The sequence below is a fragment of the Lissotriton vulgaris genome, chromosome 2_1 (assembly GCF_964263255.1).
Source record: "Lissotriton vulgaris chromosome 2_1, aLisVul1.2, whole genome shotgun sequence".
In the NCBI taxonomy this organism is placed as follows: domain Eukaryota; kingdom Metazoa; phylum Chordata; class Amphibia; order Caudata; family Salamandridae; genus Lissotriton; species Lissotriton vulgaris.
In genome coordinates, this window is record NC_141687.1 from 1,402,337,598 (window position 1) to 1,402,356,956 (window position 19,359).

Consider the following 19,359-nt stretch of genomic DNA (forward strand, 5'->3'; position numbering starts at 1 on the left):
CTAAGAGTGCAGCAAATTGTGGAAGGCAAAGAGGCAAAAACAACTGATGTTGCTTCCTCCTGTACTTGTTGCAATGAAGCTGGATTTCAACATTAGTGTGAAGACAGCATAGTCAGTTCAAGGGTTGTGGGTGGATTCCACAAACAGAGAATCATATCCAATTTGAAAAAGGCTTCTTTGTGAAGCTGCTTACCTGGATGTGTTGCATCTACTTTCCTTTGTAGGATATGCTATATTATGTTACCCGCATGTGTATAGATCATGTCTTCATCTTCCGTGTACAGTTCTGGGATTCTCATCGGCTAGATACACGCTTCAAGTAAAATGACAAAGGTTTGGTTACCTCTGCCATTTGGCACCAGGTGTGGCATCCACATTTCTGTGGAGAACGGGATTTTCAGTACATCCAGTGTCAAGTTTAAATTGGCACCTTCACACTAACTAGATTTTAACACACATTTATGGTTATTGGAGTCATTCTCATTTGCTTTCATGCATCTGTCATCCTGTTGCTTACATGAGGGGCCTTCCCAGCTTCCACACCATGAGCCTTGTTCTCAAGGATTTTGCAATAAGGAGGTGTAACAATCTCTGAGATCACTCCTGACTTGCTCCTGGAATTAAAACGTAAGACAGGGGTACAAGTATAAGTCACAGCAAAATCTGTGTGAACCTGCCCCATCATCCCATCTTCCAAAATCGACCTCTTATTGTTTCTTTCAAACATACTCCCCTTGGATGTCAACTCCATCAATCAAAGTCCATGGAATGAGGTGCACCTCCCCATGATTGCACTACTGAACGTATGATACCATTTGGGTGACAGTTGCGCTATATAAGTGAACCTTACATTACATTACATTACATGATCAGCCTTGACCTTTCAGATTTCGGCTGTGTGGCTAGCCTTCAGGGCAGAAGGACTTCTGGCGCTCTTCTGCGCCAACCCGTTCAAAGGAACCAGCAACACACTTCAATGCAGGTGTTCCACAGCAGTGTAACTGGTCGTTGGGGTGTTACATTTATCACTTACATGCTCGTCTTGGCAAAGTTAATGATTGTGTTATATCTGCGACAGTGAGAACTTGAACTTCTTTCAATGCTTTTGCACATATTGTAGGGGCGCTTCAATCCACTTCTTTTATGTCCTCAAGTATAACAGTTGAGAGGACTCACTGCTGTGATGTCCTAGGGTGCTCTCAGGGATATTTGCGGGGGTTCATATCCCCTTCTTTCTGCACTTTTCAAAGGAGTATGCCATGGTTTCCCAGCCTTTGTGCTCAGGCAAACTTGTGAGCTGTAGCTCAATAAGCTTTCTCACCCAGGACTCACCAAACTAGTTCTATCCACCTTATAGGATGTTTGTCTCGGGGTTAAATATTCTTTTGTTTAGCTTTGTAGTTTTCCTTATCAGAAGTATACATCCCCCTAACTTGAAAGCTGGCTTTTTTTACAAACTCCCTTGTAAATTCGGCACTTTGAACCATTTGACCCTTGTTTTGTAAAGTTGAAAAACAGACCTTGTGAATTTAAATAACAGTAAATTAAACTGAACACCTAAAGTGCTCCTGAAAACTTGGAAAAGGTTATAAAGAAAGTGCTGATCTCTTCCATCTCAACAGGCAGCGTTCTTATCTATTTAACAAGTACTGGTACAGCCAACAGGTCTGAGTTCAATGTGCTCATATTTTCAGCATTAGCTGTTTAGAGTGAGAGAGGTGGGATGGAACTAACAGAACAGATGGCAGTACCCCAGGACATGCAGTTGTAAAGCAGCCCCCCACCCCACCACATGCCTTTCAGTTCAAGTTTACACGTGGGACAGGAGAACTCCCAAAACAGCTATTATCATTAGATGAAGAGACCTATTCTCCACTGGGCTGAGCCAAGGCGTGATTGACAAAGCCTCCAGCCAATGGATGAAAGAGGATGTTTGAGGAAAGCAAATGGATTAAACAGGCGGATCCAAAGCTCGCTCTATGTATTGCAACTGTTGTCTTTGACAGCTGCTCTGTCAAAGCCACACCTAAAAGGACATCCTACATAGAGAAATAAAAACGTGATCTGTAGTTTAGTTAGAGATTATATTCCAAAGTATTTTTTTAGAAAGTTAAATTCTGATCTACTGAGCAATAATATTCCTGGCTGCTTCACTAAAAACATTTATAATATTTACTGAGTTCTTCATGTAATAACAAGGTTTGTCCACTTTGCTTACATAGTAGGTTGCATCCAGCCATTGAAAAGTGAAGTCCAGTGGAATGCAACCAATTTCAACGGATTTTACATGTTTGCTTTTCGTGCTGAAAACCTGAGTGGATTTTGTCATTCGTTGGTTAAACGAGCCTATCCTTCCTTATAAGGGAACACATCTGTAAGGAAACAAGCTTTTTTAAAGTTCACTCCCAATTTTGCCAACATTTTGGCTACTAGATACTGGTGTAATGGTTCTGAAATATCATGGGCCATGCTAACAGGACTCAGTGCATGTGCTCTGATCCTTAAAATGGTGCACGTTGGCTTGTACCCAATTGGCATTGCCTAACTTACTTGTAAGTTCCTAGTGTATGATACCAGGAGTACTCATGACCTGTAAGTTACAATGTCCCCCAGAGACTGCTGCATTTATGTCACCCAGAGTGTGAGAATGTAAAACATGGCTCCCAGTCTGCCACTGCAGTCTGGAAGGGTAGTTTAAACTGCTAACTCAACTTTGACATTCTAGGTAATGTCAAAGTCCAAACTTCCCTTTTTAATATATGCAAGTCCCCACTAAGGTAGGTGTAACAAGCCCATAGGCAGGGTGCTGTATGTTAAAAAGGGAACATATACTTTTACGTGTTCCAGCAGTAAAACCCCTAAATTGTTATTTTTACCTGGAAAGACTGTTAGGTCCATTGGCAAGTACAGTTACAGGCTGACACCTCACAGCCCTGCTAACTTCTGAATGGGACTACTAAAGTTTGTACTGCAAGCTATCAAAAGAATCAGTGCATTAAATATGATTTAAAGGTTAAATCGAATTTAAGGTCACAGGTGGGCAAAGTGAAACTTTAGAAATTGCAACTTTATTTGCCCACTGTTTCCAGTGCCAATTTACTGGTGCCATCGGAGTCTTTCCTGTAGACAGATTTCTGTCCTACTGGGGAAACATGCTAATGATTCTCAAAAAAGATAACAATAGAGGCTTGCCACTGGAGGAGGTGTTATCTCCCCCAGGCAGGAAACCAGAAGGGTGTGTTAGCCTAAACATCAAGGTTCAAAAGATGAGTCGCTTTTAAAAGGCAAATGAGGAACACTTGGGGAGGGTTTGCTCTATTATTTGGATAGAAAAACTGGCAATAGGGATATGGAAGAGGAAGCCAGTTGTCAAACCAATTTTCGAGGTGCCCCCTTTGTAGCCCCTTGGTAGCCACACTTCTCGTTTGGGTTAGAGAGCTCCACAATGTGTTAAAGGGCTCCTGGTGTTTTGGAAGTGTGCTGAATGGCCTGCCCAGATGTCACACTTTGCAAGAAGTGGAAACTCTTGTAGCCCATTAGCTACCAACCACATCCTGCCTGGAGGGCATTTTCTGATCGTAAGCAGGGCACCCCATGGTTCCCTAAATTCAGATTTCGACTGGACTGGAAGGAGGACTGACAAACGACTGACCTAAACCATGGAATCTGCGAAGAGAGTATGTATCTCTTTTGAACTGCAGCTGCTGAACTGCTACAAATGAGAGGGACTGTTCCTGCTGTGTCCTGCTCAAGGAGAAGTCCTCTCCAGAGCCCTGCCAAAGCTAGCTAAGAGAGTCAAAGGATCAGTGAGCTGGTTTCTAGTTTACAGAACAGTGACACAACAACTGAGAAGCCTTCTGGGACAAATTGGTAGCCCAAAGTCTTCAACCTGCCACCAACTGCCACCGTGCAGTACCAGGGACCAGGAGCCAATGCACAAAGTTTCACAAGAGTTTGCTGAGCCTGGCAGTGTCATTGAAGTGCAGCTTGGACCTCCAGAGAACGATTATTGGTCCAGGAAGGATTGGCCTGTGACCACAATACAGGGTAACTGGTAGTCCAGTGGCAACTTGACTTCAGTGTCGGCTGGTAGGGACTAAAAAAGATACATTAATTTACCTCTTCGGCCAGCAGTGACTCTCTTCCTCTTCCCTTCCATGAGTCTGGAATGGAAGCAGGAAACAAACAGGCTTCATTGTGATTGGTCGGAGTGCTGTGGTTCGGAGCTCAGAAAGGCATTGGGGGCCTCTGCATGTTCCTCTCCAACCTGGTGGGGAACATGGAAAGTGCGCATGACTGTTCATGGTTGAGTTTATACATCAACAGCAAACATTTCAACAAGCATGATGTTAACTTTTGAGTAGCTTTAAAATGTGAGCTATAAATGTTAATGTCGAAGTGAGGCATAGGAGAAGTTCTCCATCCAAACTTCAACTGCGTTTTCAGGTGATGTGCTTTTTCCGCAGGCCATCAAACGTTTCCTATATTCAGTGGGTCAATTTCTGGGACATACTTAAAAAAATATTATTATTATTTTTATTATTAGTTTAATCCTATGGTGGAAGCAGGTTTGCATTTGGATTCTACCTGTTATTTCAGTTGCTAGGTCTGTCAGCCTCACTCATCACTGCCACTAGCCCTCAGATAATAAATAACAATTGGAGGCCTATCCTTGAAATTATTGAAAGTAGTCTAGCTTCACGCTGATAGTGCTGTAGACATTCTGTATATGTGGCAATAGGTATACACGCAGGATGATCATCTGCAATGCAAACGGATAGTCCTTTTCTATGTCTGTAGTGCAATAGATATACATTTTATTCTCAAGGTAAAACAATAGAGTGCCTGTCAGTCAAATAATTCCATAGAAGGGGCAGGTTCATATCATTTCCAGTGTATGATTTTAGAGAACTTGATGTTCTTTATCAGCTAGTGATGTATCTCAAATACCCATGTGTAATGTGGCCATGCTTGACGATCTTGACTAGATTAATGGTGCAAACAATCTATGATACCACCGAGGACATACTTTCAAATATGTATTTTTTATTTCTGTGACCCATATTGACAATGGAGCAGTTGCACTGATTTAGCATTGGACTTGTGAATGGTGATCATAAAGACACTTTATTTTTTAACTACTCAACTGAATGGTTAACAATGCAATCATAAAATAAATTAGTTTTGGTTATATATGAAAGAGAATGTGATTAAACAATATATATATATGCATCAGGTACAGGCAGATAAGAAGATCTGCCCTTTTCATACTTGTTGGAATATGGCACCTGTGAAAAGAAGGGGATTAGAATACTTAGCTTTAAGGATGGAGTGGTAGAGATCCAGCCAACAGCATTTCCCTTCCAGGAACAAATACTGACAGGATCAGGAAAAAATCCATTAGCTCTTGGGTAGCAGAAAATTCATGAACAATCCAGGCACACCTGTGTCAGGTACAAAGAGCTGATAAGAATTATTCAAGTCTAGACACAATCTGCATTGCAGGTACAAAATAGCAATATGAAAACCAAGATTAAAAAGCAGTGCACAAAAATTCCCAAAAATAATTTAAAGCCTAAAAAGCCTTTTCCACATATTAAAAAAAAGATCAACAGTCCTTCAAAATCCAAAGGAGAACATCCATCCAAGTGAAGTAACACTTTTCAAGTCGATTTTCCATGCCAATATCCAAATGAATTTATCCATTCCAAGTTAATCCGGATGCAGCTCTTTCAGAAGATCCTGAAGAGAAAATGGATAAAGAAGATGAGAAACAAATCACAAAAAGATTAAGCAAAATAACATCATGCAAGTCTTTATTTCGGCAATCTGCCATAAAAACACAATTAAAAAGTACAGTTCCAGTTAAAATCATTGACTGGTATACAATAAACGAATTATTAATAAAATTAAAACAGTTGGTTAAAATTCATAGCAATCTTGACATTACAAGATGCACCACATCTATAAAATGATTACATACAATTCTCCTTTAGCCTAATAAAAGTTGAGTGCTGCAAAACACTACGATTCAGGAAAGGCCTGTACCTCCAGAGTATTTGAGGGCTCACATTTTGCCTAATCCTCCACATAAATAACAGATTACGGGATACAGAAAAAACAAACTTTGCCTCCCATCACATTTTAGAATATGAAGGGTTTCCTGACACATAAGTATAGACAAACAGGAACTAGCCATTTACTCCTTCTACCCAGGTAGGGTAGACAGAAGAACAGCAGGTGCTCTTCTGTTTCCCTAGTGGTCCCACAAAGACAGATGGACCTGGCTGGCTCTGACACGCTGGCCTATTTGGCAGTGGATGGAGAAAGTGGTAGTTTACTATACTGAAACTGAAGATACAGCTTCCTACCTAACGGAGGATCGATCTCATCGAGAAAGTGCTCAAATTTGAATTCATACTTTATCAAGAATAGTCAGCCAGGGTGCCAAAGGTGGATTGAGACAACAGGAGACTCATTTTATACTGAGTAAAGTTCCCCTTTCGAGTTAAATTATTGATTGTGGCAGCTGCCTGCGGGTAATCCTATAAGTTCACACAAACTATCTTTCCCATGATCTCTCTTGTGTTCTTGCCCATGGTATACTTCCTGAACCAGAAATTCCTAGGACTTCCTTCAGCCCCTCTCATTAGGAGCTAAGCTCAGGTGTGGCCCATATACTTTTCCAGTACAGGATTGGTCCTGCTTCTGCGCCCTCATAAATTGGACAATATCACACAGAGAACATTATCCCTATTGTATAACAATGCCCTGTACGTTGAAAGGTAGGTATCAAGAAATAGAACCTTAATGCTTATCATTTGTTTGCTAAATATTTAATTTAGAGTTACCCAATGAATCAAATTAAAATATCTTCCTTAATATATAATGTGTCTTAAATCTCAAAATGTTGGTTTGGTATTATCATTCAAGACTGCCACAGACAATTTGTGTCGTGCAACAGAGTCTAAAATGCAAATGTACAAACAATTACATTTCATTTATGATTTGCTTGGCATACAAGTAATAAACATTAAGCCAAGGGTCAATGTTTTGGTCCCTGGTACAAGAAGTGGAATGAACCATCTGCTGTGAATGTTGTGTGCTAATGGAACCTGTGGATTTAATTACGTAAGCTCGAGGTGCCATCTGGAGCACAGAGATGAGCTGGTACATGTTGTACCGATGACAGTTTTCCCGATCATCTGTACCTGATACTAATCTGAGCATCAATAAATTGCAATGTAAAACTGATCCAGTCAAACATAGGCGGGGAGCCAGAGTAAGAAAGGAAAGACACTGACTGAACATATCAGCAACGACCTGAATGCAAGGAATCATGTATGTCAGTGAACAGGAGCCGAAGCAGTTGCTTGCAGCAGTATTGTAGTGTAGTTCCTATATTCCCAATAGGCTCTGCACATTGGAATAAAATAAACGGCAGTTTAGACGTAGGACTACGGTCGACTAGGTCTCTACTGAATATGTTAGACTTATTTGGTATGCCAGCTAGCTCAGAGGTCACTAGAAACGTTCTCAAATTAACAGGGAGGAGTTAACTTCCCTGATTAGACAAGAAGGGATTAGCTTCTGACAACCGCATAAACATGACAACTTTGCTCCCTCCAGAATAAGGAGTATATCTCCAGAGTTGTGTGAAAACAATAGATAGCTATTTCACTCAGTCAAACATGCATACTTAGTTTCACCAGAGTGCAGAGAAATAGAGAGACAGGCGTTTTCAATAAAAGTTGTTATTTATTGAGGAGTCTTCTTTCTCATGCAAGAGAAATGAATTGCCACAATTGCAATACTCATCATAAAGTATAGTGGGTACAGTAAAAGGAGTATTATGAAAGCATTGATATGGTTTCTGAGCCATATGATACTTCAAATGGATAAAATATATACAATTACATACAATGATAAAAGTTGGCTAAAAGTACTCAACTGGTGCTTCTGAGATACGCCTACCCCAGTGTACCTAACCTAATCCTAGTACGTGGGAAGGAGTAAGAGAGTCGCAGTTTAAGTTAAGTTAGTTTTGCCAAGAATCTGAATCAAGAAATCTCTATGGGTCTAATCAGCTCCGTACCTTGGTTTTAAAATGAAGGATGTCTTGTATCTCGTTCTCAGGACTCGATCTCCCAGTAACCCGCAAGGGTGACTGGAAACACTGGAGCTGGATTTTCTCGGCAGGAGAAAAAACAGCGTCTTTCTCAGTGCGTCAAATGGGAGGGTAGGCTTCCTTCGGCACTCGTATCAGCTGGGCTTTGGGTAAGTAGATAGCCGCTCTGAACATTACTGTAGTAACACACGCTGGTCTAACATCTCGTGAACGGGAGAAACCATCGTGTGGGAAGATTCTTGTGGCTTACAAGCTCTCAAATTGTTCTCTGTCAACCAAACATACAAGAGCTCAATAAGCAGGCAGTGGAGGCGGACACAACAGCTGGGGGCACTTTGTCTAGATATTAAAAAGTATGCAATGACCCACTGCATAAGTGCCTTTCTGATGAGATGCATACAACACCTATGCAGCAGGATTTCGGAACACCAGACAGCGGAGCAGGGGAATCATGAACAGACGCTAAGGAGAAATTGAAGTAAATAGTTATTGGCAGTGCTTATTTTGTCAAAAAGATAAGTGCCAGGGCCCTAGTCAGGATGCTTCCACAACTTGCTCCACCCAGTGCAACTGCCAGCGTTGCCTATGATAGTACCTACACCTCTACTAACCAGCATACTGCTACAAGTAAGACAATTCAGACTGTTTCAGGCCCCCAAAGCTATAAAAATTACTTGGACTGTAGAAATGAGTGGTTTTTAATGTGTACAGAATTAATAAACAATTGCTATTCTGCTCATCTATAAATTATACAAAAATCTCCACCAAGGGGTAGCTGTCATAAGTGCCTGTGTTGACAATTAAGTGCTGGTGCCGAACCCTGGAAACCATGGCTCAAATTTAAAACTGGATATTGGTATGGTAAAGTATTATACAATGAATGCTCCCTGGTATAGGAGGAGATAAGACATGAGGAACATATATAGATGTACAGGTAAAATCAATATGGAGGAAAATAAGGTGCTTTAGGTCAATGGATTTGATAAGAAACCCTATTGCCATTAATCTTGAATGACATCTAGGAGCAAATTACAAGGAAACATTGTGGCCATATGATATTCAAGAACTATTACACTTGGTGTGACAGTGTGAGAAGATCCTTATAGACTATCATAAGTACATCTTACGTACTACAAAACGTTTCTTTTAGACCCAACAGCCTTAGGATGGTCTTTCTCCAAACTTGTTGCCTTCCTCCTCCATTTTTGCTTATATTGTTTTCGCTGTCCTTAGGACTCTGCACATTTTACCATTGCTAACCAGTGCTAAAGTGTGTGTTCACTCCTTAAAAGATGGTAACAGTGGTTTATTCCCAATTGGCATATTTATTTTACTTATAAGTGCCTAGTAAAGTGGTACTGCGTGTACCCAGGGCCCATTAATGAAATGCTACTAGAGGGCCTGCAGCAGTGATTGTGCCACCAACCTCAGTAGCCCTTTAAACATGTCTCAGGCCTGCCCTTGCAGCCTGTGTAGGTGCAGTTTTATTCTGCCACTTCGATCTGGCCATATAAACCTTTTGCCAGGCTCAAAGCTTCCTTTTTATGATATATGTCACCCCTACAGTAGACCATGGACAGCCCTGAGGGCAGGATGCAGTGTATTTAAAACGTAGGACATTCCATTTTAAGTTTTACATGTCCTGGTAGTGAAAAACACTCAAGTTAATTTTTCACTACTGCAAGGCCTACCTTTCCCATAAGATAACACTGGAATTTTCTTATTGCATTTAATAAGCTGTAATTTTCAAATGAGAGGAAGTAACCAGTTCATGTTTGCTGTCTTTGGAATTATAATTAAAAATCCCCTCTTATGGTAAAATGGGATTTTAAGTTACAATTTTGAAAATGCCACTTTCATAAAGTTGAAATGTTTCTGTCATAGCCATTTAGTACCTGTAGCCTGTCCTGGGGACAAGTGACAGGGTGCAGCTGACAGTTGTGCTTTGTGGATTAGAGGTGCATGTATGAGCCATCACTGGCAGGGTGGGAGGGCAAAACTGGGCCCAGCCCTACTTACACTTGAATGGGCTGTGTCCTGCCTGCACACAAAGGGCTGCATAACCCCTGTAGTTAGTCTTGAGTCAGGACAGGCAATACAAGTTGCCTGGGGATTTCAAATGGAAACCTCTAGCAGTTTATCCTACCTTTCAGAGGGAGGACACTAGGTATAAATATTGGACCTCAGACAGCAACTCGTCGGTACACTTCTGGACCTATGGATACACTGCTAAGAAGAAGGACTTTTGTGCTGCTGAAAGGACGGCAACTCTGCTGGACTGATGCTCCGAAGGACTGCCGCCCTGCTGTGCAGACCTGCTACCCTCTTCCATGGGTGATAAGGACTGGACCTGCATCTGTTGAACCCAGCACTTAAGAATGACTCCAAGGGCTTGCTGGCTGACCTCCTGACTTGAGCCACAGGGACAGAAGGCATCATCAACCGGTAACCCAGCACCTGGACTATGTCACCTGTGAGTCTACCCTTCCAAGTGCTTCCAGCACAGTCCAGGGCCCATGGTAGTGGGCATAAGGTGCTCCACCAGCATCTGTGGACCAAGCAGAACCTAAGTATTTCCTTTGCTGCAGGGCGCAATCCGTTACAGAACTGATGCAACGCCCCTGCTGAGGGGACCAAGCTAGTCACAAAAATCTACTTTACCTTTGTAGCCTGCAGACTCTTTGGAAGGGCCGGTGCATGCTGCTTTCTCAGTGCAAGCCTTCGCATCCCTCATTGATGACAGCCTCGATGACAACAGACTCAGCATCTCAGCCTCACACCTCTTCTGAAGCGACACATCGCCCGGACTGCGCAACTGATACTCAGTGCCAAAATTCGCTCCGCAGACCCTCATTGAAGGGGTCCTCAATGATGATGCAGGACCTTGCATCGCAGCCTCGCCGTATCTCTAAACCGATGCATTCGCTCGCTGCCCGAAGCATTTTTGACAGATTCCACGCAACGTTCTTCAAACCAGGATTTAAGGTACTTTGTTCAGTGGGCCTAACTGGGTCCCTGTAGCTCACATGTGGTCCATTGCAGCTGGCCTGAACTTGTGACTTTGTCCTGGTCTGGTGCAACCAGATATCAACAGTCGGTGCTTTGTGCTGTTTGGTGCTGTTTTCATTGAAATCTTTAAACCTGCATATCTCCGGTTCTACTAATTGGATTTTTGTTATTTTGGCATTGTTTTATTTATTAAAAATTACTATATTTTTCTAAACTGATGTGGGATCGTTTTGTGGTGTGTTTTCGACAGTGTTACTGTTTGAAGTGTTTCCCAAATACTTTACACATTGCCTCTGACTTAAGCCTGATTGTTCTATGCCAAACTACCAGAGGGTTAAGCACAGGTTTGTTTAGGGATTTATGGACAGCTGCTCTGAAGGCCTACTGTCCTGCTGTGCTGACCTGATGACTTCTGCCCTATTGCATGAGTGAGAGGGATTGGTCCTGCATCGGCTGAACCCAGTACCCCAGACTTACTTCAAGGGCTAGTTTCCTGGCCTACAGCTTGAGCCTCAGAGACTGAAGGCCCCAACAATTGTGAACCAAGCACCTTGAACCTGCCTAGTCCAGGGCCTAAGGTGCTCTGCCAGCCTCTGTGGCCCCAACGGAAATGATGTATCTCCTCTGCTGTAAGGCACAACCCCGAGCAGAACCAAAGCACTGCCACTTCTGTGGGGATCAGACCCGTTGCAAAGACCTGCATCATCTTTGAACCCCGTGGCCCCTTTTGAACTGCTGGTGAATGGCGTATACTCTGTGGAGGCCTGCATCTCAACAACGCCACTTGAATCTGTATCACAGCTGAAAGCCTTGTTGCTGAAATCTTCGATGATGAGGCAGGACCTTGCATCACAGCCTTGCTACATATCGAGAATGAACGCATCATCTTTGCTGCGTGACTCTTCCTTAACAAGGATCCTCAAAACGCTCCACAAGGCAGCATTTAATGTACTTTATTCATCGGGCCCAACTGGGTCCCTGTAGCCGCCCTGTGCTCCATCGTGAGTGGCATGAACTTGTGACTTTGTCCCGGTCCAGGGGAACCAGTTCTCCCCGGTTTGTGTTTTTCTGCGCTACGTTCACAGAAATACTTAAACCTGCACATCTCTGGTTCTACTGATTTTTTTTTGTTGTCTTTTGTTATTTATTAAAAATTACTCTATTTTTCAACGTTGATATGGGATATTTTAGTGGAGTGTTTTTCACTCTGTTACTGATCTAATTATTGCTCAAATACTTTACACATTGCCTCTGATTTAAGCCTGACTGATCTGTGCCAGGCTACTTGAGAGTTGAGTGCAGGTTAATTTAGGGATTTCTTGTGACTTCACCCTGACAATAAAGGATAGTGGTTCCTGCTTGATTAGGGGTTCAACCCTCTCAATCAGTTAACCAATGACTTACATTTTCTTTAACATATCTGTAGACTTTGTGAAAGTGTGCATCCTGAACCATGTGGGACACACTTCCATCAACAGGTACAACATACGATTGCATAACTGTCATTTAAGGTTTCTTTATATTGTTTACCCTGTGCAACGGAGTAGACAGATACCTAGGGTACACATGTCTACCAACAGGTTCTCTTATACATGTTCCATGATCTAGGCTATGAACAACTCCTGTGTTTCTGCAGAATCCTGGGAGTCGGAATTCATAAATAAATTAAGGTTTTGGGTAGGCACATTTCAGTGAGAAAAGAAACTTCAATTTAAAGCACAATTTGGGAGTAGGAATGAGGTAATATAAAACCATTTTCAATCTTCTCTAGGGAAATTGGATCTGAGCTTGATATATTCATGCTGTAGAATAATATGGAAATTATTGGAATGGAGAGGGAGTGAGGCATAAGGTTCTGGGAAGAGGAGATCTACTAGAGAAGGCAGTTGATACTCATGTTGCAGCTCTCAGAGAATTTGCTTCGAGGTTCCATATTGGACAGTAGGTTAAAACCAGTAATAGGAAAATGGTTAAATGAACTCTTGCTGACTTGAGGATTAAAATTAGAGAAAACCATAGATATAGTTTGCCAAGCACAGGAAATATCTGGTGTCTTAAGGAGCTAGCTGCAACGGAGCACTCGCATTTTTGAATGAGGTTAGGGAAAACAGTACTGCATTATGCACAAGACAAAGTTAAGCAAGGAAGAAAGGGTATGTAAAAGAAAAACTGCCTTCTACTGTTGTAGATAGAAAATACCACTTATAATAACACCTATGTTGGAATTGCAGATGAGGATGACGTTGTCAGAATGAGCAGAGGGAGTTTCTAATGCACAAAATGCACATATTTATTTTTTATGTCCGTACACTGTATTGCTTTTAACGTGATATGTTATTATGAACTTGTATGGCTTTTTGAGCTGAAATAAAGTTTGTTGATGACTTGCCACACACATTTAATGCAACAGAATTCAAGGCTATTAACATCCTTTATAACTCATGAAGGAGCACTTCTATGTGATGCATGCCCTATAGACATGCATCAGTATCAGCAGTGTTCCAATGGGCGATGCATGCAATATTTAGGGATGTATAAATTCTAACATACTTAGACGTAAAAGGAGGAAGGAACATAAGGAGGCATGAGAAGGTACATTGGATGTGTGGTATGATCATTATAAAGAATTGCAGTATTGGTGTCAGCAGAATAGAATTGTTATGCCTCCACTTAATTAAAAGGGGTGTTGTACCCAAGCAGAGTTTGGAATGTGCTCTAAGATGGTGCCAAGCCCAGGAGACATGGGGCAAGTGTTTACCTGTTTGGCTTTGCAGAATGTTGATCCAGATTTAAACCCAACTTGCTGACAGTAGGAAAGTGGATTAGCAGTAGATAAGGTATTCCCCTTCAGCTCATAATATACCACAGTCACTAATAGGTCTAGTCAAGTCTCAATAAATAATTAATCCTAGCTCAACCATTGGTAGCTTGGCCAATGAGAAGTCTGGTTTAACTTGGGAGACAGGTATGTGTAAAACATTTAATATCACCAAAACAGTATATAAGTAAAAAAACTGAACACAATAAAAAAAACAACACCATTTTATATACATAGAGAATATGTGTGTCTTTAAAATGACACCAACACAACAAAAATACAATGTAGAGACCCAGAGATAGGAATTTTTTAAAGAATAGACAACAAAAGGTGTTCATTATAGCCTCAAGTGTCTTAAAATGCCACTGAAGGCTATCTAGTCACGCTGGACAAAGTCAAAGGGTTAGGCCACAGAAATGGATCACGGGTCGGATAGGTTGAGGACTAGGTACATGTCAAAGTTTAACTTTGGACTTAGTTATTTTCTTGGAGCTTTTCTCTTGATGTCCAGTTCTCCGGTTTCTGGGATCTGGAGCCTGAGGCAGCACATTGCATCAGTGAGCCTCTGGAAGACTTTGTCCTCAAGTGCGAGGAGCTCTGGAGCTTTAAGCCATACAGAACAACACAGTCAGACCAATTTGTGAGTTAATGACGGTGGCTTGTCTCTCCAAGTCGACTTGGTCTCCTCTTGGAGTTTTTCAGCAAAACTTTGTAGAAAGTTTTCAAACTTTCAGATGTTGCTCCTTGTGGGTTTCTTTGGGGGAAGGAATGTCCAGCAGCACCAGCCAGAGATTCAGAGACCCTGGATTGTCTCTTGGGGGCTAGGACTCCATCTCATATTTTGCACATGTACGGTCCTGTTGCCACTGGTCAGCTGGGGGAATCCTTTCTTAGGGCTTGCAGGTGACTTCTTTCAGCTCTTTTGTACCTATTGCTGATCATGAAGTCCACTCACTTTTCTTTAAGTCATGCACAGTCCTTGCCTTGGGAGCCTTATGAGTGCAGCAGGTGCAGTCCTTTTGAGTGCAAGCCTACCACAGTGCAGTCCAAGGTTCCAGCATGGCAGTCCTTCTTTTGTTCCAGGCAGTGTTCTGAGGAGATCCTGAAGCTCTCACATATGTATCCTCCATTCTGGGCTGGCAAGAGAGGAGGACACTGCAATCAAAATTGCTAAAGTTACCTCCGTCTGTTATGACTACTTCCTGTCAAGTGTGGTGTATGTTTGCCCCAGAATGCATGCATTGCCATAAATCAAAATGGTGAAACTCTCTCATTGGTGTGCATGTGTGTGTGTTTAACCCATCCCAAAGGTGTGGCTAACAACTGGCTACACACCCCTTCCAGCCCCTCTCCCAATTAGGGGGGGAGGGGGGCTCCCATCTGGATGGGAATCGAGGAGGTGGGGGCTGGCCTGGGTCCTTGGATATCTGTTCTCCTGCCTTTGAAGTCTAGCTTATTTCTCCAGTCCCTTCCATTATCTGACTTCTACAGGAAGCAAATCTACCACCAAATGGCAGCATTGTTGCAGCTCAAGGCCTCTTCACATGGACTCAGGGAGCAGCATGGCTCATGCTGTCAAAACGCTGCCCAATCAGAAGAGGCTGCTACAGGACTGTTTTAGGTAACATCAGCATAGTAAGATATGTTAGTTATGTTATGTTAGTTACATTTCTTAAGCGCAGCGGTTACCCATGGGTGTCCTGGCGCTAAGCACTGCCTGTCAGGTTACTGAGGTGTGCAGTGACTACATGGTGAACAGCCACGTTTGCAGCCCCTTCCTAAAGGTGAGGAGCTCGGTGGCATTTCTAAGGTGGAATGGGAGATTGTTCTAGGCCTTAGCGGCACATGTAATAAAGCTCCTACCACCCCAGTTTGCTTTTTTGCCTGAGGGAACAACTACTCTTTTTTCTCCCAAGTAGCGAAGGGTCCTTCTGGGGACATACCAATGGAACCATTGTATTAGATGGTCGGGCCACTCCCTTAAGAGCTTTAAAGACCGTGCAGAGGGCCTTAAATTGGGTCCGTTGTTTAACTGGGAGTCAGAGTAATTGCTTTAATTCTCTCTTAATCGAGGCAAACTTGGGTGTCTCCATAAGCAATCTGGCCGCCACGTTTTGCACGATTTGGAGTCTGTTTAAATGTTTTTTTTAATGTTCAGATAGAGACTGTTAAAGTAGTCTAACTGCAACATAATAAGTACCATGACCTCTGTCCTCAGACCGTCCGTCGGAAGCAAGGACTTTATTTTCTTTATGATTCAAAGAAGAAAGAAACTCGCTGAGATAACCCCACTTATCTGGTCTCCAAAAGTGAGTCTGTTGCCCACTATAACCCTTAGGTTCTTCGCTTTCTTGGTCGATTCGGGTAGGGACCCCAATTCTACTGGCCACCGGTCTGGCGTCCAGAGGTTCGGGTTGTTACCGAAAATTATGACGTTGGTTTTGCCTGAATTTAGTTTCAGGCAATTTGAGGACATCCACCTCATGATGGCTTTCATGTAGTCATGGAATCTTTTTCCTGTTTCAGCCTCTTGCCCATGCAGGAAGGACAGTACTATTTGTGTGTCATCCGCATAGGATGTCAATTGGAACCCGAAGGATCTTATCAGGGCAGCAAAGGGTGTTACATAAACATTGAAAAGCGTTGGGCTAAGGGACGAGCCCTGAGGCACTCCACATAGGAGTGAGAATGGTTTGGAACTGTCTTTGTCTAGATCCACCGTTTGAGTCCTGTCTGTGAGGAAAGATTTCAGGATGTTCCAGGCTTTGCCATGTACCACGCCCTCAGATACCCGGCCCATCAAAACATTATGATGGACCGTGTCGAAGGCGTCCGAGAGATCCAACATAATCAGAATTGCGTTGCCTCCATGTTCTAAGGCCTCTCTTATTTCCTCAGTGGATTTAATCAGAACCAGCTCAGTGCTGTGCTCTGTTCTATTTCCATATTGTGTCGAATCTAGTGTGTTGTTTTCTTGGAGGAACCGGCTAAGCTGGGTATTCATGGCTTTTTCAATCATTTTAGCTGGTAGTTGAAGACGAGAGATAGGCCTGTAATTACTAGGGTCCTTTGGATCAAGATTATGTTTTTTGAGCAATGGAAGAATGAATGCTGTCTTCCAGCTTTTGGGAAACTGGCCATATTTGAATATGGCATTGAACAGGGGGGGGGGGGGGGGGGGGGGGGTCAGTGCTGTAGCAATAATCTTTGGAACTTGTTTTATCACAGACGTGGGGCACCTGTCCAGTGGAGAACCTGATCGGATGGAAGTTCTAAAACTACTTTCCTGTAATAGTTATAATAAATCCTACCTTGGCAAGTTGTTGAGTTTTTTGTAACCATTATTTTGACATGTTGAATTACATTGCTAGCTAACTCCAATCAGAAGTTAGACTTTATTAAGTTTAATAAAGCCTTCCAGTGTTAGCCTACGGGGCTAGCAGCACTACAATAGAGAAAAACTGCTTTGCCCGTATTTCCCTAACATCTTTTATATTGCTTCTGCTTTTATTAACAATGCACCCTACCCTTGAGGTACCCAGTGCAGACCTTAGGGGTGAGTTATAAGTTATAAAAAGGTAGTTTGGGGGTTTGGAAGTACTTTTATTCCCAAAGGTGAGCTTGGACATAGTTTTATTTTAAAACCAGCCTGCAAAGCAGGCCTGGCTTTAAAATGACAATATACAGCACAGCAGTGCACACTTAGGTGCATTAGGTCCACTAGGACCTCTAAACCTACATGTCCTACCATATACTGGGGCTTACAGGTAGGCTGTCTTGGCCAATTAGAATTATACCAATTACCATATACCTTTAGCGAACAGACCACTGGCAAGGGCCTGCTTAGCAGAGCCCGGGAAACTTTTAGAGTCAGTAACCACCAGCATCAATCAAAAAATGGTGGTGATCAGGGCAAAAAGGATGGCTTTCCTACATTGACAACATAAAATAAATGCAGGTTTGCTTAAGAAACCAGGAAACTAAGTTGTTTGGAAGAGATGCTAAAAGGGCTTTAAGGATTTGTAGAAATACTCTGTGATTATGCAGCTTAAAATCAATCTCACAAAAGGTGATGAAAGGAGAGCTTGCTAACAGTCTAACCACTGTCAGTCACTCAGGATAACATTCAAACCATAGTTTAACACTAACTGTACCACCCTACACCTGGATTGGCTCTATGCATATCAGCACTGAACCTGCTCTTCATGGGAACAGTCCACAACAAACTTCCAGGCAAGATCCTTCTAGAAGACAGCACAGCAATCCCAGATCAGATTCCGCTTTGCTAGGCCTCCTATGGCGCAGTGAACAATGGACTCATGTCTGGGCATTACCTTGGCCACTTAGGATGCTAGATTAATCACACAAAAGGTGATGGGAAGAATGCTTGTCAATAGTCTAACCACTGACATTAACTCGGGGTAGCATTCCAACCCATTGTGTCTTCCACTCTAGAAGAGGCCTGCCCGATGCAAATCAGCACGACAATGCTGTTGTTGGAATCAGTCCATGTTATGTTATGTTATTTACATTTATAAAGCGCACTGCTACCCTGAGGTGTCCTGGCGCTGAGTACTGGTGACCTGGAAAGCATCTAGCTGTTTTAGTGAGAGAAAAACCATGTTTTTAAACCCTTACGAAAAGAGATGAGATCTGACGCGTTTCTTAGCTGGAACGGGAGTTCATTCCATGCCTTAGAGGCACAATGGAAAAAACTTCTGCCTCCCCAATTGGTTTTCTTAAAAGTGGAGGTTTGGACTAATTTGGAACCAGAGGAGTACAGAGTTCTGCTTGGGACGTACCATGTAAGTCTATTGTTTAAAAACTCCGGGCCAATCCCGTTTACCGCCTTAAAGACAACACAAAGTGCCTTGAAGCGTGATCTAAGTGGAACTGGGAGCCAATGTAATTTCTTCAGCTCTCCTCTGACCGAGACAAACCTGGAGGTTCCCAACAGAATTCTTGCTGCCGCATTCTGGACCAATTGCAATTTGTACATATGTTGTTTCTGTACGTTAAGATAGAGACTGTTGCAATAGTCCAGGCGGAACATAATAAGGGCAGTGACAACCGTCCTTAGGTTGCTGGCTGACAGGAATAACTTGATATTTTCAATTGTTCTTAGGACCATGAAGCAGGCTGAAATCACCTGATTCACGTGGTCCCCCATGGTGAGTTTGTTATCCACCATGACTCCCAAATTCTTAGCTTTCTTAGAGGGTATTGGGCAAGATCCCAGATCTTCCGGCCACCAGTCTGGTGTCCAGACCCGAGGATTATTGCCAAATTTTAACACCTCCCTTTTAGCTGAGTTGAGTTTTAAACAGTTAAATGACACCCGGGTGGAAATGGAGCTCATACAGTTCTGGAACCTATCCCCCGCTTCCATTTCCGCTCCCTCCGT

The 19,359-nt window shown here is 42.6% G+C and overlaps 1 long non-coding RNA gene across 1 annotated transcript in view; it reads right to left on the minus strand.

Moving 5' to 3' along the window:
* Window positions 1-277: 277 nt before the first annotated feature.
* LOC147732658 (uncharacterized) overlaps window positions 278-19,359 on the minus strand; it is a 322,497-nt gene continuing 303,415 nt past the window's right edge. Inside the window, exons 5-6 of the long non-coding RNA XR_015308482.1 lie at window positions 4,120-5,742; window positions 278-614 (exon numbers count right to left, since the gene is read on the minus strand). This is a non-coding gene — a long non-coding RNA (uncharacterized LOC147732658). The remainder of the gene's footprint in view (window positions 615-4,119; window positions 5,743-19,359) is intronic.